This window comes from Cetorhinus maximus, chromosome 19 (genome assembly GCF_964194155.1).
Source record: "Cetorhinus maximus chromosome 19, sCetMax3.hap1.1, whole genome shotgun sequence".
Classification (NCBI taxonomy): Eukaryota; Metazoa; Chordata; class Chondrichthyes; order Lamniformes; family Cetorhinidae; genus Cetorhinus; species Cetorhinus maximus.
In genome coordinates this window covers 19,203,739-19,227,006 of record NC_135897.1, presented here as the reverse complement: position 1 = coordinate 19,227,006, position 23,268 = coordinate 19,203,739, and the positions used below count along the sequence as shown (strand labels likewise).

The 23,268-nt window shown below is 43.3% G+C and overlaps 1 long non-coding RNA gene across 1 annotated transcript in view; it reads left to right on the top strand.

The window, feature by feature from the left end:
- Positions 1-22,275, top strand: part of LOC144694147 (uncharacterized) — a 28,006-nt gene extending 5,731 nt beyond the window's left edge. The window contains exons 2-3 of the long non-coding RNA XR_013579659.1: positions 20,415-20,513; positions 21,670-22,275. This is a non-coding gene — a long non-coding RNA (uncharacterized LOC144694147). The remainder of the gene's footprint in view (positions 1-20,414; positions 20,514-21,669) is intronic.
- Positions 22,276-23,268: the final 993 nt, after the last annotated feature.

Sequence of the window (23,268 nt, the reverse complement as noted above, 5' to 3'; positions counted from 1 at the left end):
GATCAGGGTGCACAGGTATAATTCAGTTCCTCTATTAAAATTGTACACATGTCCTACTTGATATAAAATGCGTTATTCTTATGTTGTTTATAATTACATATGGAGTCATACAGTAGTTTGGAAAATGGAGAAGTAGAGTTAGCTTCAGACACTTTCTATACAATGTGGGCTCAGGATTGTGAAGAAGCAGAACTGAGATATTGCAGTGTCGCCACAAGCAGGATGGTATAATCTTAGGTGTGAGATACTCAATATACTGAGGTGTGGTGACCCTCAGGTTAAAGTCACCAACAGTCAGGTCTCTCTCTAATGAGAGAGCAGCCTCTGGTCCTCTGGGACTATGGCAACTTTCATTCATTTCATACTACAGTAGAGGAGCAGTGGCATTTCTTACAGTGAATCAGAAGATACAGTGGGGCTGCACCAACACCTAGTGGCCACATTCAGTGTCCAACATGTCATTGGGATTGGTTTATGTAGGAAATTCGAATTATAACTGATTACATAGTGACTTCCCAGGTTATAAGTTAGCATAAAAAGCGTGACCAACAAACACAACAAGGAGTGAGGTTTAAGGATAGGAAGTGCAAGGAATTTAGTACAATAAATGATGGATCACCATTTAAGTATCTGGGTTCAGTGTCTAATTTATCCTGAGCCTGTATTATTTAATATGTTCAACTTAATACTTAACACATAAAGAACCTGGATATTATTACAAATGTGGATCTTCCATAGATACTTTCTGGATTTCAGTGGTGTCAGTCACTTCCGTAAGTGTTCTGAGCATCTTACTTTTATGAGAGTTAATTTCTACTTGCACAGTATCATGACTGTGATATGTACTCCATTGCAATCTGAGCGAGAAATTCATGTCCTTCATGTGTTCTTCAATCTCTCTGAAGGCAGACTGAGCAAACACTTGATCAGGTGAGGATTGATGTTTTGTTAAACTGTTTTAATTTGCAGAGAGTGGACACATAAAGCAAAATTATGATCCAATTCACTGAGTTCCAGTTGGTACAATTTGTCTCTGTGTTACAGTAGAAAAACAATGAACACTTTGTGCTTCACATCAGTGGATCACTATGTTCTCCTTACCCTTATAGTGTATCCTTGATGCGGCCTTTTTATGGGGCTCAATACTTTTCAGCTTTATTCAAAAGCTGTCTGATTGGATCATTACCTGTATTTTATCTCATGCTGTTATTCACCAGAAATGTGAAAAACTTTCCATTGCAATGGAGATGAGGGGTTAAAGCTAGCTTATTAGAATCCTGGAAAAACTCAGCAGGTCTGACAGCATCTGCAGAGAGGAACACAGTTAACGTTTCGAGTCCGTATGACTCTTCAACTAATAGAAGACTCGAAACATTAACTGTGTTCCTCTCCGCAGATGCTGTCAGACCTGCTGAGTTTTTCCAGGTATTTTTATTTTTGTTTTGGATTTCCAGCATCCGCAACTTTTTGCTTTTTTTCTCATTAGAATCCTAATAGCTATTATCTCAGATTCCTTTTCAACATGCATTAATACACATAATTTAAACACAACATTTCAAATACCTTTTTGCCAAATCCCACCTGTGGAAAACTGGTCAAAAGATCCCAAAACCTGAAAGTTACATACTGTGCATTTACTCAGAACTTAACATAGCCTGTATTACATAGTATTCCTTTATTTGATATTTGAGATGTAGTGGATCTGTCTCTGTGTCATACAATATATTCCAATTTTGGTACGCAGTATTATATAATGAATCTATTATATAAGATATTCTGACTTGGTAACCATCACATATTGACCCGATATTGTATAGCATATTCTGACTCAGTACCCAATATGTTCTGATCTTACATCATATAACGTGTTGAATCAGTAGCAAGCTTATCATTTCCAAGAAAACAACATTGATTTTGTCAGGTAAGTTTGCAATAATTGTACCACCGATGTCATCCACAACAGCATTGATGTGGTCGACAGGAAGACCTCTGCTACCTGCAGAAATATCGCACCTGGAAAAAATAACACAGAACTAAATCTATCCTTTGAAGTTCAAAGCCTGTGTTACATTAAAAAGCAAAACATCCTGAGGGGAGGTTTGAGACTTTATGCAGATGGTTCCGCTTAAATTTCTCTCTCAGACATTGTAACATGATCCAAGCCAGCCATTTCGATTACTGTCTTGTGGTCACTCCTATCTGTTCATTTTTATGTAAGGAATTACAAGTGGAGTAGTTCAGAAAGGCAAAATTATTAACTGTTCAAACCAATTCCCCAGAAAAAAATAAAAACAGAAAATGCTGGAAAACCAGCGGGTCTGGCAGCATCTGTGGAGAGAGAAACAGAGTTAACATTTTGAGTCCATATGACTTCTTCAGAGCTCTGAAGAAAAGTCATACAGACTCGAAATGTTAACTCTCCACAGGTGTTGCCAGACCTGCTGAGATTTTCCAGCATTTTCTATTTTATTTCAGCTTCCCAGCATCTGCAATACTTTGCCCCAGAATAAAAGGCAGCCAAAGAAAGACTCCCAATGAGACAGTGGTCGAAATGCTACAGTGATAAAGTGAGGATGCCTTCATAGAATCTTACAAGGGTAGGAGGAAGCCATTTGGCCCATCGTGCCTGTGCTAGATCTTAGAAAGCTATCCAGTTGGCCTGACTCTCCTGCTCTTTCCACACAGTCCTAAAATGTTTCCTTATCAAATGTTTATCCAACTTTCTTTTGAAAGGTATTAATGAATCTGATTCCCTTTCAGGAAATGCATTCCAGATAGTAATCATTCGCTTTGAAAATATTTCTCCTCATCTTGCCCCTGGTTGTTTTGCCAACTATCTTAAAACTGTGTCCTCTGGTTATTGACCCTATTAATTTTCAGCTTGCCTTTCTCTGCTCCAGGGACAGCAATTCCAGCAAACCTACCCTCTACACATCACTGAAGTCCAAAATCCCTTGTACTATTCTAGTAAATCTCCTCTTAGGCCCCCTCAGATTACCCCCCAATTCCCTTAACGCATAGAATACAAGCTATATTTATGAAACCTTTCCTCATAATATATACCCTCTATGTCCCAGTACCATTTTGCACTGCACCCCTCAATATATAAATATATCAATCCTCCCTGAGGTACAGTGCAGAAGCTCCAGATAGAGTAAGGCCATTGCTCTCATTATAGAGTTGATCCTCAGACAATTTTTCTTAGAGGAAACATTTGACTTCATTTACAAGACAGCAGTAGCAACTACACGTGTGCATCAAACTCCATAAAGAAGAACTCTCTCTTATAGAGGTTCCGTGCGCTGCTAGCTCATTGGTTTACATGGATCATGTGATCTTACAGCACAGGATTATCCTTAAAACTATAATCTAACATTTCCCAGAACTGCAATTACTACATTCCACCCCCCACTCCCTTCAGCCTTTCTGTACATTTTGTATTTACAAGGATAGTTATCTCATGACATAATATTTACACAGGTCATGAAATTACAAGTTCAGCCTTTAAGGCAGTTTCCTGATCCGTGTGGAACGTCATAAGTCCACGACTTCAGATTTTTTTGTAGGAAACACATTCTCTGGAACTGCATTAACATTAGGTGCCTCATTAGGCACAGGCAGTTCAGTGCCTTCAACTCTGACAGAGACATCGGGTGTGTCTATCCTTGGTTGAACATCTTCAACAGGAACTACAGGTTCAGCAATGGTTATAGGTGGAACATCATTTTGTTGGGGCATCTCTCTTTTTCTTAAATGATCCACGTGCTTACAGGTGATCCGGCCCTTCACTTCCACGTGGTGTGACAATGGTCCGGTCATAGAGCTTACTTTACCAGGTAACCACTTCAGTGCTCCACCGAAATTCTTTACATATACTGCTTCTCCAACAGTAAATTGTCTCTCACGACTATGCAAATCATGAGTCGCTTTTTAGTTCCCTTGACTTTTCTCCACCTTCCCCTCCAAATTGGGAAGTATTAGGCTCAGTCTTGTCTGAAAACGGTGCTCCATCAATCATTCTGCAGTTGTTGCTCCTGTCGTAGGGCTAAATTTTGTCATCGGCGAGCAGGGGGTGGGGCCCACTCACCGACGCATAAAATGACGTGGGATGACATCATCCCGCCCCATTTAAATTTTCAGGAAGGCTCAGCAAAATCAGCTGTGTGCCCACCGACCTGTCAATGGCCAATTGAGACCATTGACAGGATCATTGAAACAATTAAAGGACCTGCCCGTCCAACCTTAAGGTTGGCGGGCAGGCCAGGAGCCCCAGCGGCAAACAGATAAAACATGAAACCTCATCCACCGGCGGGATGAAGTTTCATGTAGGGATTTAAAAAGTTTAATAAAGTTTTAGTGTAATTTATGAGCATGTCCCATCTCATGTGACATTGTCACATGAGGGGGAGATGTTAAGGATTTTTTTCCCCATTTTTAATGTTTTTAAAAGTGTCAGCGATCTCCCTGAAGCAGCACTTAGTCTCAGGGAGATGTGCGCTCTTTCGTGCGCATGCGCAAAAGAGCGCACTCTCAATTTTGGGGAATCCCCCCCCCCCCCCCCCCGCCCGCACAGGGAGTGCATAGCGCTTCCCGGTGGACGTCACACTGGGCGGGCCTTAATTGGCCCACCCACATAAAATGGCGGCGGGACCCGCTTCTCCGGCAGGGACCGGCTCCCCACCCGCCGGAGATTGGGTCAGACCCACTCGCCCAGCAGGCAGAAAATTCTGCCCGTAGTGTGGGAAGTGGTTCTGTAATGAAATAGAAAACGAGAAAGTTTGGTCTCCAGCGAATCACCGGTTAACTCTTTCATTCCCACCTTAAAAATTTGTACTATCCTTTCCGCCAGTCCATTTGATGACGGATGGTATGGTGTAGTCTTCACTTCTTCAGGTTGTAGAATCATTACACATTCCTTTTACATCCTGTTGTGTTTCTTGGACTTTCCAGGCTCTTTCTGCGATACCTTGCCTTGTTCCTTTTTCAAGACAGGAACTCTTCCAGCTTCCTTTTGAAATCTAACTGGCCAAGCAAGGTTGATTTCCCTCAACCAATTTCACCTTAGAAGGCTTGGTCCACTGCCTTTCAATACCATCACTGGTAGATATGCCAATTGGCTTCTATAATGAACAGTTGCCCTGGTGATACCTTTTACTTGGATTTCTTCACCTGTGTATGTTTTCAACTTCGCAGATGTTTGTTCCAAATTTAATTGTTGATCACCTTTATTTAGATATCTGAAAGTGTGTTCTCCTGTTACAGTGGTAGAAGTGTCTACTTCCATTTTTAATGGTTTACCATTCGCTTGCACTGTAACAATTACTGTCTCTGTCTTTCCAACTTTCATGTTGAATAGTGAATAAATGTCAGAATTGGTTGTTTCTGGCTCTTTTACATTATAGACTTCATTGGATTCCGTTTGTTGTTTGGAGGCCTGTTTAAATCTCGCTTTGCACTGTCTCATTATGTGTCCACTTTTGTGACAAAAATAACATTCTACTTTTTTAAATTGCCAATCGCTAGAAGAATGATTGTTTCCCCGTCGCTGAAAGTTATTTTTCGATTTAGTTGCTAAGTTGTTTCCTCTCATTTTTCGGTTAGCGGGGGCTGTTTCCCGCTTCGCGGCAGAGTCCTGGCTTTTTGCACAACTTTCGGCCAACCGTTCCCACCCAATTTGGAGTATGGCATCATTTTGCGCCGCCTGAATTGTTTGTGAATCCCTCACAGCGCTTCCCATCACCAGCGCTATTTCTAAAGCTTTCTTAAAATCAAGATTCACTTCAGCCAGCAATCTTCGCTGAATAGTGTCTTCCTGCACGCCTCATACTAAACGATCTCTGAACGTGTCATTCCATTAGTTGCTTTAATTTCGGCACGTAGGTAGCAATTGTCTCAGCTGGGGCTCTACTTCGTGAACTGAAACTGAACCTCTGCATTGCGACTGAGGGCTTGGGTTGAAAATGTCCCTTAACGAAGTCTACTAATTCATTGAAAGTCTTCGAATATGGGGCACTGGGGGCCATCAAGCTTCGAATCAAACTGTAGGTTTTGCTTCCACAGATACTCAGGTGGATTGCTCTCCTCTTCCCTTCCCCTGTGATTTTGTTTGCTTGAAAGAAGAATGCAAGACATTCTTTATACTGAGACCAATCACCTGTGGCTGGCTCAAGAATTGATCCTGCCAATTCTGCCAAACTGTGGCATTTTGGATCAGTATATCTTCTGTTATTTTTAACAAACTTAGATATTCACAATCGCTGGGCGAGGTCCAGCACAGAATCTGATTTATCCTTGTCGCCAGTTTGTTACAGAGTTGATCTTCAGAAAACTTTTCTTAGTGGAAACATTTGACTTTATTTACAAGATAGCAGTAGCAACCACACATGTAGCAACTCCACAATTAAGAAGAACTCCCTCTGTAGAGGTTCCCTGCGCTGCTAACACATTAGTTTACACAGATCATGTGATCTTACAGCACAGGATTATTTTTAAAGCTACAGTCCAACATTTCCCAAAACTATAATTACTACAGATCTTTACAACTGAAGAATATTATATTCTTGATAAGCAAGGGGGTAAAAGGTTATCGGGAGTAGGCAGAAATGTGAAGATGAGGTTACAATCAGACCAACCATGATCTTATTGAATGGTGGAGCAGGCTTGAGGGGCCGAGTGGCCTGCTCCTGCTCCTAATTTGTATGTTCGTATAGCTCCCTCCCTTTTGTGTTTCTGCCCCTTTAAGATAAAGATGCTGGCAAGTGTGAAAGAGAACAGTTTGAAAATATTCACTAAACTGAAGGTGGATTTTGTGACTTATTTCACAAGTTCAAGTGAAGTAGAATGCTCTGTCATCGTGCTGTCATGGAGAAAATGCAGTCGTTGTTGTGACTATCGAGCACAAGTTTATTGGCTTGTTTACATCTCCCATCTCTAGGACTTTCATTGCTGGCAGCACAGTTACTAAGGGAACATTATTTAGTAAGTAGTTTAATGGACAAGAACCCAGCTTAAACACACTGTGATTTAAGGGATCTATGCGAGTGGTCCCTTTGTGTAGCCACAGAGTGCACTAAACACTAAATAATGCAAAGAGAGTTCTAATGAATGTATAAGCAGCTTAATTAATCTTTACAAAAGGTTTTAACTGCCTGTTTTCAAAAGGAACAAAAGAATAAAGATTTCACATTGGTCTAGGCACACTGCAATTGTTAGTTCTCTCTTTTCTGTACAGCCTCTTGTCAGCCATGAGATATGGTTGCCACAGGCTGCTGGAAGAAACAGGAACTCAGTTTGAAGTGAGAGAATGAAGGAGGAAGTTTGGATTGGCAGAAAGAAAGTGAATTTGGGATAATGAAAGAGTCTGGGATGATGGAGGCCAGAGTTTCGAATAACAGAGTGTGAAACTGGGATAATGGAGAGAATGAAGCTGAGAAAATAGAGAGGAAGTAATTTGAGATAATGGAGAGAAAGAATCTAGGATAAAAGAGAGAGGGAGGGTCTGCAATAATGGAGAGCAGAGTTTGAGATAACAGAGACAGTGAGCTGGGGATAACAAGGAAATGGAGAACAGAATATGTCTGGCATATAGCAGGAAGACTGAAACTAGAATAACGGAGAAACAGATAACAGATTGAATCTTGGGTAACAGGAAACATAAAGCAGAACAGTCCTGGAATAACAGAGAAATAGGCAGAGGTGAGCCTAGAATAACGGACAGCAGAGTAAGCCTGGAATAACAATAATAACAACTTCTGTTTATATAATGCCCTTAATAATACTTCCCAAGGTACTTCACAGGAACATTATAAAGCAAATTTGACACTAATCCATATAAGGTGTTATTAAACATAGAAACAAAAACTGCTGGAGTACTGAGTGGGTCAGGCAGCATCTGTGGAGAGAAACAGAGTAACATTTCAGGTTGACACTTCATCAGAACTGCTTAAAGTGATATTAGGCCAGACACCCAAAAGCTTGGTCAAAGAGGTAGGATTTATGGAGCATATTAAAGGAGGAGAGATATGGAGAGAGGGTTATAGGGAAGAAATTCCAGAACTTAGGCCATGACAACTGATGGCATGGCCACCAGTGGCAGAAAGCTCGGAGGGTTGTGAGGCTGGAGAAGATTTTGGGAGATAATGCTAATAATGAAGGGATTCGAAAACAACGATGAAAATTTTAAAATTGAGATATTGCTTAACTGGGAGCCAGTGTAGATCAGCAAGCACAGGGATGATGGGTGAACGAGATTTGGTAGGAGTTGTTGTTTGTCTTTCGTGGCAAAGATGTCCATGTTCATCATCTGGGGTGTTTGGTAGGGTTCCAGTGGGTACGTAGGTGAATGCTAAGGCTGATCTGTGCCCAGAAGATTTGGTTGCAAATAGGACAGATGATTGCATTTTGGACGAGCTGCTGTTTCAGGATTTCATCTCCTTGCATGTTGTCTCTGCCTGTGATATGTGCTTGCGTTTGTAGGAGGCCACTCCCTTTCTTTATTTGGTCACCCCAGGGGCAGCGATCCTGGGTGAACTTCTCCAAGGACTCGAGGTTGATATTAAAACTCCCAAGCGAAGCCTTCAGAGTGTCCTTGTAGCACTTCCTCTGATCGCCATGAAAGCACACCTCAGACCCAAGCTCTCCATAGAACATTCACTTTGGTAAGCGAGTGTCAGACATTCTGACTACATGACATGCCCAGCTCATTTGTGATTGTCTCAATATGGTGTGGATGCTTGGCATGCCATCTGATCTTCAGAAGCTTCTGAAGGCAGCTCAAGTGAAAGCAGTTGAGCTTCTTGGCATGATGCTGGTGCACAGTCCAGGATTCACATGTGTAAAGCAGAATGGGCAGGACTGTTGCACTATAGACTTTGTTAGGCAGTTTGACAGGCAGACTTACACCTTATCACTCTCAGACTGATGTTCAAAGTCTGCTGAAGGCAACACTTACTTTGACAATTCTTGTATGTGTCTCATCATCGATATAGGGAGCTCAGTAGAGTGTGCTGCCGAAATAAGTGAACTTATTGAACTTCTGACTAACAGCAAATGTCCAAGAGCTGATGCTATCCCAAATGAGGCCTACAAGCCTGGAGGTCAATGGATGCATGTTAAGACTTGGGCATCAGAGCTTTGGATGACCTGAAGTTTACAGAAAGGGGAATGTGGTGGCCAGCAATGAGTGATTGAAAAACTTAAATCCAGAGGTAACAAAAGCATGAATTAATGTTTCTGTAGCAGACAATCTGAGGCAGGGTTGGATTGGGCAATGTTACAGAGGTGAAAGTGTGCGGTCTTGCTGATGGTGTGGATATGTGATTGAAAGCTTGTCTCAGATTCAAATATGACAGCAAGGTTGCAAGCAATCTGGTTCAGCCTCAGATAGTTGCTAGGGCGAGGGATGGAGTTGGTAGCTAGGGAATGGAGTTTGTAGTGAGGACCAACAGACTTCAGTCTTCCCAGGATTTAATTGGAGGAAATTTATGGTCAGCCAGTGCTGAATTTCAGAAATGTACTCTTATAAGTACAAGACAGTGGAGGGTTTGAGAGAGGTGATAGGGAGGTAGAGCTGGGTGTTGCCAGTGTACAGGTGAAAACTGATGCTGTACTTTTGGATGATGTTGACAAGGGGCAACATGTAGGTGAGAAATAGGAAGGCACCAAGGATAGATCCTTGGGGGACACCAGAGGCAATGGTGCAGGAGAAGGAAGAGAAACTGTCAATAACAGTTCTCTGGCTATGATTTGATAAGATTGGAACCAGGCAAGTGCAGTCCCACCCAGCTGGACAACAGTGGAGAGGCATTGAAGGAGGATGGTGTGTTCAACCATATCAAGCTGCAGACTGGTCGAGAAGGACATACAACCAATTAGCAGCGTGAGTTTGCAATAACAATCATTTTGATTTATTTCGCACTGTTAACATAGAAAAATCATCTGAAAACCCATTACAGAGGCTTAAGGAAAAATGGACTGAGCCAAGGAAAGAGGCATTAAGAGGGATAACCAAAAGTTTGGTCAGAGATGTGTTATACAGAGGGTCTCAAAAGGAGGAGAAGGAGGCACATTTAGGGACTACATTCTAAATTGTGGGACTTAGCTTTGATGAAGGAAGAGGTGATTGCATAGTTATTCTGAGTCAAGAGAAACAGAGAACTCTGAGGTTATAATGCTAGAGAAAAATACAGAGATAAGAAGGGCAAGACCATGGAGGAATTTAAACACAGGTATGAGGATTTTACATCTGACATGTTGTAAGGCAGTGTAGGTCAATGATGACAGGGGTGATAGGTGAGCTGGAATTTGTGCAGGATTGGATACAGGCAACAGCTGAGTTGACATTTCCAGAAGGTGGGAGATGGAAGACCAACCAGGAAAACATTGGTGTAGTGAAATTTTGAGGTGACAAAGACTTATTAAGTGGAGTTATTATCAAGCATTTCCACTATAATACATTGCACTTCTGCAAGGTCCTACATGTTCCTTAGTCAATAACACATGAGAGAATTTTAGCAGTTGTGCGAAATGGGAATTACAATATGAGTGATGAGTTGTGATCTATCCATGTCTTTTGTGCTGTGTCTGCCAAGCCACACATTAAATGAAATACTTTTGCAAGTGCAGCAAATTGATGGATATTCCATCAGAAGGCCTTGTTAGTTTGTATGTGATGGTGGCAGGTTGGAGGGATGCACCAAGAGTGAGGGTTTATGGAGAATTATTTTAATAATTCCAGGGTTATAACCCTTCCTCCGATGCTAGAAGTTTTCGTATTTACTATATATACAGCAGAATCACGGCACAGGAATTATGTGTGACAATCAGTAAGTTTACATTAATTGCAAGACTATTGATGCGTGTTTGTCACAGTTACTTCCTGTGTCATAATTTTTATCATTCTTTGCCTTGTCTGCCAATTTCACTGGCAGCTTAGATTTTCAAAGTGCTGATACAGTAAACAAATGGATTATAAGATATTATAGCATATGATAAACAGTGAACCCATAAGACCATAAGATGTATGAGCAGAAGTAGGCCATTTGGCCCATCGAGTCTGCTCCGCCATTCAATGAGATCATGGCTAATCTGATAATCCTCAACTCCACTTTCCTGCCTTCTCCCCATAACCTTTGATTCCCTTACTGCTTAAAAATCTGTCTATCTCAGCCTTGAATATACTTAAAGACCCAGCCTCTACGGGTCTTAATGACCCTGCGGTAAAGAATTCCACAGATTGTCTACCGTCTGAGAGAAGAAATTCCTCCACATCTTTGTTTTGAATTTAAGGGTGACCCTTTACTCTGAGATTATGCTCTCTGGTTTTCAATAAGGTCACCTCTCATTCTTCTAAACTCCAATGAGTACAGTCCCAACCTACTCAACCTCTCCTCATAGGAAAACCCCTCCGTCCCCGGGATCAACCTAGTGAACCTTCTCTGGACTGCCTCCAATGCCAGTATATCTTCCCTTAGATAAGGGGACCAAAATTGTTCACAGTATTCTAGGTGTGGTCTAACTAGTGCCTTGTATAGCTTTAGCAAGGCTTTCCTAATTTTATATTCCATTCCCTTTGAAATAAAGGCCAACATTCTATTTGCCTTACCGATTACCTGCTGAACTTGTATGTTAGCTTTTTGGGATTCATGCACGAGGACCCCAAATCCCTCTATGCTGCAGCTTTCTGCAGTCTTTATTCATTTAAATAATATTTAGCTCCTTCTTCCTGCTAAAGTGCATAACCTCACATTTTCCCACATTATATTCCATCTGCCACATTTTTGCCCATTCACTTAACCTGCCTATATCCCTCTGTAGACTCTTTGTGTCATCCTCACCACTTGCCTTCCCACCTATTTTTGTGTCATCCACAAACTTGGCGATAGTACATTCATTTCCCTCATCCAAGTCATTAATATATCTTGTAAATAATTGTGGCCCCACCACTGATCCCTGTGGCACTCCACTAGTTACAGGTTGCCATCCTGAAAATGCACCCCCCAACCCCACCCCCTCACCCCCGTATTCCAACTCTCTGTCTTCTATTAGTTAGCCAGTCCTCTATCCATGCTAATATAATGCCCCCAACACCAATAGCTCTTATCTTATTAAGTAGCCTTATGTGTGGTACCTTATCGAACGCCTTTTGGAAATTCAAATATATTACATCTACTTGTTCCCCTTTATCTATCCTGCTTGTTTGTTCCTCAAAGAATTCTAATAAATTTGTTAGGCATAATTTCTTCTTCGTGAAGTCATGCTGACTCTGCTTGATTATATTGTGCATTTCTAAATGCTCACTATTACATCCTTGAAAATAGACTCTAATATGTTCCCAATGACGGATGTTAAGCTATAGTTACATGTTTTTTGTTTCCCTCCCTTTTTAAATAAGGGTGTTACATTGGCAGTTTTCCAATCCTCTGGGATTTTTCCAGAATCTAAGGGAAGAATTTTCCCGTCGGCAAGAGGGGGCAGGGCTTGCTTGCCGACGTGTAAAATGACACGGGATGACGTCGGGTGGAACTCCCAACTCACCCCGCGTCATTTCCATTTTCAGGTCGGCGGAGGTGCAGCCAAGTCAGCTGCGTGCCCGCTGACCTGTCAATAGCCTATTGAGGCCATTGAGAAACTAATTAAAATCATTAATGGACCTGCCCGTCCAACCTTAAGCTTTGCGCATGCGCAAAAGTGTGCACTCCCGGCTGAGGGAATCCCCCCTCCCCACACAGGGAGCACATAGCGCTTCCTGGCGGACGTCACACTGGGCGGGCCTTAATTGGCCCACCCACGTAAAATAGCGGCGCACTCCCAGTCGGGGGGCACCAATCGGAGGTGGGCCCGCCCGTGCACCACTCCCGCACTTCCCACTCCCCCCTCCCCCCCCGCGCAACGGTGGGGAAAATTTTTCCCTTAGAATTCTTGGAAGATTACTACCAGTGCATCCACTATCTCTGCAGCTACATCCTTTAACATCCTAGGATGCGACCCATCAGGCCCAGGTGACTTAACGGCCTTTAGCCCCATTAGTTTCCCTAGTACCTTTTCTCTAGTGATAGTTATTGTATTTATTTCCTCCCCCACTTTTGCCCCTTGATTATTTAGTATTTTTGGAATGCTATTAGTGTCTTTTACCGTGAAGACTGATGCAAAGTATTTATTCAACTCCTCTGCCATTTCCTGGTTCCCCATTATTATTTCCCCAGCCCCATTCTCTAAGGGGCCTGTATTGACCTTGGCCTCTCTCTTCCTTTTTATAAATTTAAAGAAGCTCTTACTGTCCATTTTTATATTACTTGCTAGTTTACCCTCAAAGTTTATTTTCTTCCTCTTTATTATTTTTTGGTCATCTTCTGTTGGTTTTTAAAACTTTCCCAATCCTCTGGTTTACCACTAATGTTTGCCTCATTGTATGTTTTTTTTCACTTTTATACTAACCTTACTTCCTTGGTTAACCATGATTGGTTTATCCCTTTTCTATAATCCTTCTTCCTCACTGGGATATATCTTTGTTGTGAGTCATGAACTATTTTATTAAACATCTGCCATTGTTCAGCAACCATATTTTCTGCTAAACTCCTTTCCCAGTCCACTCCAGCCAACTCTGCTCTCATTCCTTTGTAATTACCCTTATTTAAATTAAGCACAGTTATTTCCAACCCAAGTTTCTCACTCTCAAACTGAATACTAAATTCCACCATGTTATGGTCACTGTTTCCTGAACCCCGCAGAGATTAGGCAGTGGACACAAGATGGGGTGTTATTGAATCCAAACATTTCAGTTGACTTATGATGGGTAGGAATAGAGGTGGCAAATGAGAAGAAAACTGAGGGGAATTGGGGAAGATGGAATAAGCTGAGGGGATATTGAAAAGAGAGCAGACCAGATAAATTTTAAACTTTAAGGCTACATTGAATGTAAATTGGGCTCTCTGTCATTTCACAGTTTTCCTCCACTCATCAGAAAAAAGATGACAGAAGGAATGGGGTTTGTAATAGATAACAAAATACTTGACAACACTGACACGTTGCCGAAATCTTCCACTTCACACGGACTTAAAGCTATTTTCCCCTATACTTGGACTGCCAATGATCACAGGATTTGTGATGGAGTTAATATTATCAAATTTCACTAAGTTCCACTCAGCGCCATCTACGGGCGTTGCAAGGGGAAAAAAAATTACCCCAAAATGACAGTGGTCAAATGGTTAAGGCTCTTGATCTTTTAGCTACAGGATTGAATACAGGCCATGTTACTGGAGCAGTGATGGCCGTTAAGCCTGCAACATTACTTATAGCTAGGGAAATCCTCCCAATTTGGCATACACGAGGGGGTTGGGCATATATAGATATAAGGGCCAAAGTGAGAGGAGGTAATTGGAGTAGGAGGAGGCTTGTGTGGACAATTGACCATTTGGGCCAAATGGCCTGTTTCTGTGCTGTAGACTCTGTACAAATCTGCGGGTAGGGGTGAGCACATTTAACATGCATAATTCTAAAGGAAGTGTTTACATAAGACTTTTCGTTAGTGTAGTGTGATAAATTCAATAACATATAAATCGTTCTTATAATTAGGAAAAGTTACCCTTTCTACCTCCCAAGGGCCATTCTTTCTGCAGTGCTAAAGTGCCATGTAATTCAGCTCCCTCTCTCCAACTGCATTCCGATATACAGGGCTAAATCTTACAGTCTCCGGATCAGGGCCCTGTGGAAGTTCTGATGCATGGTCCTACATGGGAATTGCCTGGGAAGCTTCAACTTCCCTCTCCCCAGCACCCTCTATGAATGTCTCCAACCCTGAGCTAGAGTTGAAAACTTCAGACAGTTCCACGGGATTTACCTCAATAGTTATCCAGGAAATGTTGGGTAGATTAAAGCCTAGTCTAAAATCTTGGTAACTACTCAACTGACCCCTGCCAATTACCCCTCCGACCCTCCGCCTACGCCTCTGGCCACCCAGCTACCCCCGTGACCCCCAAACTAGGCCCTGACCCGACCTAACCTGACTACCCCTCCCAACCAACCCCCCAACTACCCAACTATGCTCCTGACTACCCCCACGACCAACTGCCCTGCCATCGACCCGACTACCCCCAACCCGACCCAACTCAACAACCCCCGAACTGACTAACCCTCCCAACCACCCGGCTACTCTCCCAATCCGATCCAAGCACCCCACCACCACCCAACTACCGGCCCCGACCTGACCTAACTACCTACCGACCACCTGATTACCCCTCCTGATCACCCAAAATCCTTCCGATCCGATTGTCCTCCCAACCATCCAACTACCCCTCTGTCCATCTGACTACCCTCCCAATACAACCCAACCACCTTCCTGACCACCCAACTACCCCCCCAACCACCCAATTACACCTCCAGACCACCCAATTACCTTCTGAAACACCTAACATTCTGTCCTGACCTCCCCCTGACCTGACTACCCACTCAACCCCTACACCCCTACCCACCTACCCACTAATCCAGTTCACCCATCTCACCCACCCCTACCTACTTAGCCAATTCACCCACTTACCCACATATGTACCTACCCAATTACCCACCTTACCCACCTCACTCACCTACCCCTACCCACGTTACCCACCTACCCAACTCACCCACTTACCCACCTCACCCACCTACCCCTCACCCACCTACCCCTCACCAATTTACCCACCTCACCCACCGAGCCATCTCACCCACTTACCCATCTCGCCCACCTCATCCACTTACCCAGCGACCCACCTCACTCACCTTACCCAATTATCCACCTACCCACTTCACCCATTACCCATACTACCCCTCCACCCATTCACTCATCAATTCACTGAAATTCAGACTGGACATTTCAATTTACCCCATGGCAGCAGATACTGTAAAAGGGGGACGTCCCCAGGATACGTATCCTGTATTCCCTGACTCTACTCCCCTCCAACGGAGTTCCCCGATGGAAGCGGTGCTGTGCATTTCTGTAAAAGCCAGCACAGAACCCCAATAGAAATGCGCAGCAGTGTTGAGTTTATGAGAGCAGCAGCAATCCGACGATCATTGCCACTGCTCGGAAGATCCGAGCCAAAACGTCTACAACTTAATTGACCTGTCAACCCAGCAAATCCAGAGATCGGATTTGCAACCTCACCAAAAAAAGTGACTCCGTCACTAATTTCATTAAGCAGCCTCGAGTGTCTTACGCCTACTTTCCATAAAACATGATGCAATCTTCTTGATTTTATAAACAGTTCATTCTCAAATTTATCATGCGCATAATCACAGGTGGTTTACCGATGTGTGCCTATCTATATGTACAGATAAGAAGCACCATATCTCCAGTAATTTATTAAACATATTTAAATTTTCATGACAGTTCTTCATAATATTTCAGGTAAAATATTCTTTAAAAATCAGAACAGCATTTTAAGATACAGACCAATATGTTCCAGGTTTGGGCTCTGGACAGTAGCCCTTAAGGAAGGACAGTTTTCAAACGTATCAACCAAGTTACATGGTTGTCCACATTGGTCTTTGGCAGTTGCTCCAAGCTTTAAGACACACCCCAATTGAGGAGGGACAGGAACAACAGTATCAACAGCCAAAATAAACTATGACCTTAAAACTCCACTTGGGGTCAAGGCAGAATCCCAGGAGATCTTGTATCACCAAGTCCCATTAAAACAAACAAATCTTTGCTAGAGTAATATAATCGATCCCAGGGGGAATTGATCACCTCCCCAACAGCCTCATCTGCTCCATTGAGAGTTGATCTGGAGAAGATGCTATTTCTTGGGGTCTCACTGGACCTTCAGTCTACAATGAGAGTAGCATGGTGTGCTCCAACATTGTGCTGGTGGATCAGGCTGGACACTGCTGAACAGCCCATGCACGAGCAAGCACCCATCCTGCCGGACACCTGCCCCCTTTACTGGGAATGGCAGCCTGGAGCTAGGATGGGACACCTAGAGGGCTAAAGTTGCGATTTCTACCTCCTAGAAGGACAAGGGTAGCAGGTGCATGGGAACACCATCACCTCCAAGTTCCCCTCCAACTCACACACCATCCCGAAGGCAGCTCACCACCACCTTCTCAAGGGCAATTAATGATGGGCAGTAACAGCCTTGCCAGTGATGCCCACATTCGAAAAAAGATTTTTTTTTTCGCTACGGACTAGCCCTCTGCAGAAATTCTGGGCCCCTATCTGTTTATTGCATGTACACGACACGTTCTGATGATGAATAGCCTCTTGACTGCCTCTGCCAGTTCTCTGTACCTCAGGCCATAAAGATAAGGGCACAGCAGTCGTGGGAGCATCATGAAAATGTGAATGTTGACACTGTAGAGCCACATTCTAGTGCTGGGGTTGATGAGGTGTGATTCACGGAACACAATCTCAAAGCTAAAAATCAAACAGGGGCCAAAATACAGGAAGAGCACGATCCCATGTATCAACAAGGTCATTCGTGCCCTGGAGTTGAGACTGACCCAGATCCCTGAGCTCCTGGTTTTGCAGTACAGCATGACATAGCAGTACAATACCATTAAGAAACAGATCAAAATACTGCACACAAGGAAAATATTGATACCTAATATCAGCTGGTGGTTGAAAGGACACAAATCTGGGGTCAGTAATATGAGACACATCTTGTGGCCGTGAGTGAGAGCCGGCTGTTTTGCCAGGATCCCAGTTAGTAAAGTGAATGGATACATTGATGCTAGAATCCAAATCACAATTACAAGTTTGACAGTTCGTGACGGGTGTATTAGCGACAAGTAGCGCAGTGGTAAACTAACTGCTATGTAGGTATCAATTGCCATAACAGTGATGGTTATGACGCTGCTGAAGTCAGATATAGTTCGTCCAATCACTGCAACATCACAAAGGAGATTGGGCATGCACTGCTGTGCTGCAATGCTAATTGCTATAAAGCTGTTAAGGAATAGGAAAATAAGATCAGCCACCAGTATGTTGGCCAGAAGCAGATACCTCGTTTCTCGGCGGAACCTTTTTGTTAACAAAATAAGCACTAGAAGCAGTGGGTTGGCCAACAACGTGCCTGCGAGGCAAAAGGCTACCGAGATGAGAAAAAAGTTTAAACGCTGATGAAGGATACCTTTAATTGAGACACTGCAGTTCTCACTGTCATTAGTGGCATTGGAAAGCCTAATGCCCGACAAGATCACAGTGAAATTGGTAACATTGATCCCAAGAAAAGCCATTGCATTTCCAGTCAGATGCAGCCAGTATTGAAAAATGCCAACCTCTCAGCTTGGTGTTGTTACCATGATCTTTTACATACTTTCCAGTCGCTGACTGCTGATATACTTTCCCCTGGGTTTGGGGCTTGAGTTACAAAAGGGAACTTCAGCCAACCGCATTGGGGCACATAATCGTTCTACTCTACACTATTTTTTCTTCACCAGTCGATATCCAGCTTTAAACCTGTCTTAGGTCAGCAGACTTGAGGGCATCATTTCCCATTTGTTACTCGCCTCTTGATTCCTGCAAATTAAACATTAATTGAAATTTAACAGAAAGATTGGCACAAAATGCTAAGAAGTCTTTAACGTTGTGGGAATTTCAAAGAGAGGGATTCACAGGCGAAATGATTCCAAGATCAAACAGTAACAGAGAATTAGAATTGCCTACAACATCCCCTTGTCCAACACTCATTTCAGTTGATTTATTTTTAATACTTATTTATTACTTATATTTAAAAAGCATGTATTGATGAATTTATTGACAATATATGTCAGGAAGAGGTTACTAAAATCCGTAATCTTTGCTAAGTATGTTTATCAAGGAATGTGGAGCAGAGGGACATCTTAAGGCACAATAGGTAGCATCCCTGCCTCTAAACCAGAAGCTCATGCTTCAAGTTCCAGTTTAGGACTTGACGGCCAAGGATGGTGCATTTATAACATGGCCAAACAGGTTGAGTATTGTCCTGCAGATCCTTCCAACACATGCCAATGGCAGCCATGTGATGGAAAGAATGTTGGAACCTCTACCATCACTATCCATGGCTCCAGACTAGAACATGCATGTAAAAGTGCATGTTGCCACTGCATCTCAGACTCCCTGAATGAATGGTAACACACCATGGAGCAAAGGTGAGTAGGGGAGGTGGTGGTGTAGTGGTATTGTCACTGGACTCGTTTTCCAGAGACCCAGGGTAATGCTCTGGTGACCGGGGTTTGAATCACCATGGCAGGTAGTGAAATTTGAATTCAATAAAAATCTGGAATTAAAAGTCTGATGATGACCCGCGAAACAATTGCTGATTGTCAGGAAAAACCCATTTGGTTCACTAATGTCCTTTAGGGAAGGAAATCTAGGGCAGGATTTTATGTGTCATTCGGGCAGGCGAGCGTCCCAATGTCATCGCACGCTCTCGTGATCTTTCGGCAGGTGCATGCGAGAGTCAGCAGCACATCCACCGACAATTAAGAGGCCTACCAAGGCTCTTAAAGTATTAATTAAGTTGTATTTTTCACTGCCCGCTCAACCGCTCGGTTGGCAGGTGGGCGAATAGACCAGGTGGCCTTTGCAATTTTTAAGAAACCTCATCCACGGGCAGGATGAGGCTTCCAATGGTAAGTAAAAAGCTTTTTAAAAATGTTCCACTTCATTTGAAACATGTTCCTCTTCATGTGACTGAGTCGCATGTGGGGTCACATATTAAAACTTTATTTTCCTTTGTCCGAATCTTTTTTTTATTTGTTCATGGGATGTGGGTGTCACTGGCTAGGCCAGCATTTATTACCCATCCCGAATTGCCCTTGTTCAGATGGCATTTAAGAGTCAACCACATTGCTGTGGGTCTGGAGTCACATGTAGGCCAGACCAGGTAAGAACGACAGATTTCCTTCCCTAAAGGACATTAGTGAACCAGGTGGGCTTTTACAACAATCGACAATGGTTTCATGGTCATCTTTAGACTTTCAGTGCACCTTTCAAGCTGGTTGGCTGTTAACTGGCCAGCCAGTGTGAAATCGCGGTCAGGACCTGATCCCGGAGATTGGCCCATTTCACGGCCGCTCCCCAGCCCACCCACCACGCCCGCCCGACAAAGGGAAAATCCTGCCCCTGCCTTTCTTATCTGGTCAGACTTACATGTGACTCCAGACCCACAGCAAGGTGGTTGACTCTTAAATGCCCTCTGAACAAGGGCAATTAGAGATGGGCAATAAATGCTGGCCTAGCCAGTGACGCCCACATCCCAAGAACAAATTTTTTAAAATGGGGTTAAGGTACAGATCAGCCATGATCTGACTGAATGATGGAACAGACTCAAGGGATGAAATGGCCTACTCTTGTTCTTATGTTGCTGATATTAAATAAAAAATTCTTGCTGAGCCTCCTCTGCTTGGTCCCACCAAGGTAGCAATTTAGGAATAATTACACAGATTTTCTTCAATGTTAGCAGGTCGAGGGGACACCAAAGCCGGGCCTAATGAATTACTCACTATACACTCCTCCCATGGCACATGTCAACCACCGGAAGCTTGCTGTTTGATGAAAGGTGAGATGGACATCTGATGCTGGCTATAGGAATTTAAACATTGGCAGCAAAAATTTGGAGGAAAGGGGATTTTTGACAGACAAGCCCCTTGATTTGCAGAAGCTGAATACATATTTACAGGCGGTCATCAGCAATGTGTTAATATTCACAGGGGGTCCTCAGGAACATGCCAATAATTGAAGGGGCACTTCAGGAGTTTGACAGTATTTTCATGGGGTCCCAGGAAGTGTCTTAGTATTTGCAACAGGGGGCGGAATTTTCCATGCCCGCTCGTGTCGGCGTCACGGCAGGTGTGAGCAGACAATATGGCGGGAAGGCCAAAAATCAGTTTCACAATATTGTGAAAGCAGTTTGCAATCGCCCGCTCTGCCCGTCAATGGTGGGCCACGTTTCCCGCCGCTGCACATGGGGAACTTCACTGTAATACATCTGCATATCACAATAAGCCCAGCTCGCCGGAATCATCCCCCCCCCACCACGCTGGATCATCCAAGCATCACGTTGGCATGTTTCACAACTGTACATGCACCTGGGGAGCTGCACTTTTGTCTAACTTGCTTTGGGCAGTACTCACATTCATCAGCGCCAGGCTTCATCGGCAGCAACACATCACCTTTAGGGGGGGCTCACGGGCAGGTCTCTACCTACCCGACCAGCCATAAGGCGGGGGTGGCTTTTCAATGGCTGCAGGGCTAGGGTTTGCTTGGGGAAGGGGAGAAGTGGCTTCAGGCAAGGAAAGAGGCTGCAGGGCTGTACTGAGGCAGGGGTTACCCCAGGGTGTGTGTGGGGGTACATGTTAATCTGTGTAAGTGGGCCTGAAGATGGTGAGGGCTGAGGAGGCAGTCTCCAGAGGAGATGAGGCCAGATGGAGATATGAGGGTGTGTGTGTGAGAGAGAGTGAATGATGGTGTCCCTTGGGCTGGCAGTGAATGAGATGCTAGTGAATGTGTGATTCCACCCAGGGGTTCAGTGGAGTGTGTCAATGTTTACAAGAGAAAAGGAAAACTTTCATTTATATAGCACCTTACACAACCTTAGGACGTCTCAATCCACTTGACAGCCAATGAAGGATGTTTGAAATGTAGAGATTGTTGTAATGTAGAAAACATTAGTCCTCGGGAATATGACAATATTTTTCAGAAATTTTGTGTTGCAGGCTGCAGATCTGGCTGGCAGGAATTGCATAAAATTGGAACGGATGTAGGAGAATCGAGAAAAGGAAAATCAAGAGAAATTAGAAAATTTCTCTGATAAAGGTTTTGAAAACATCTCTCCTATTTCAAATTATACATTTCTACATTGGGCCCAAAGCTCAGAAATTCCCTTCCTAAACCTCTCCATCTCGCTTTCCTCCTTAAGATGCTTCTTAAAATCTACCTCTTTTTGCCATCTCTCCTAATGTCTCCTTATCTGGCTCAGTGTAAAAATTTTGTTTGATTACCCTCATGTGAAGGGTATTGGGATGTTTTACTGTGTTAAAGGGCATTATATAAATGGAATTTGTTGTTGTTGTATCATGTTTATTTGAATAGTGCCGCAATGTTTCCAATGGATTTTGCCGACAAGACTTCCTTTCTCCTTTGATCTATCTCGAGATCTTCAAAAGAAGCGGGTTTGGAGAGGCAAAGGGTGGAGATGCAACGAGTGACCGAATGAATACACAGAAGAGGGAGAATTTTCCAACATGAATGCAGTTTTCACCTGGATGGCTAGAAACAGGTTTTACACCAACACCAAATTAAAGTCCGCCAATACTTCTCTGATGTCAGCTCGTCATTATTATTATGCACATCTCCAGCTGCAAAACCTCTTTGTGTACAAGTGGAAAATTACCTGTTAGGGCAGAGTTAAGGGGAACAGAAGTTGTTGTGGTTGAAACAGAGATATTTAAATCTTTGCCAGAAAACATGTTGCCATGGTAATATCACTGAAGGAATCAAAATGGTGTCATGTAATTCTCTGCATGATAAGTCGATATATTTGATACCTCTTCATAGGAAGCCTTTGTAGAGAAGATCTATTTTTAAGATGGCTGCCAGCGGCTGTATTTCCCCTCAGTGCTGGTGATACACTGTTGGTCTGCACAATTTGCACCTTTAAAGTCTGTAATCCATTATCCCCCCAGCCCCCTGGCAAAAATACTGGAAACTTTGAAAGTCTTAATGGCATCTCAACTCATCAGCAGCTTTATCACAAGGCTGAAGGGGCAGGGGACTAAGTGGTTGGAGTAAAGAGCTCCCTCCCCATTCCCTGCTCCCTCCCCATTCTCCCCCCCACCCCGCACATAAGATCCCACATCATTTTCTGATTTCTAATGCTTAGCTAGTCACCCAAACATTGGGCTGACTGGACCGTAATTTCCATATTGATGTCTCATTCTTTAAGCAGTGAGATAATATAGAAAAAAGCAAAGCCCATTAAAAGTGGATTGTTTCCAGCCAGTGCAACCATGCATTAACTGTACACAGAATAAATTCAGATTTTCACTCACCTGACTGAGCCAAGCTGGTGGTAAAGTGCGTTTGGAAGTGGAGTCGATGTTAAGTAAACCTGTCCAGAGCCAATCACCTCCTGGATGGAAATGGGGCTATTTCAGTAAATATCGCTGCTATTGATTCATTAGGAAATGAAGTGATAACACCATTGTCATCAACACTGAATAAGCAGGCAAGGCTATCTCTGCCATAGTAACTGAGCAAATAAAAATCACAATAGGTGCCATGATGCTCATGCAAATTATTGCCACTGATAAGCG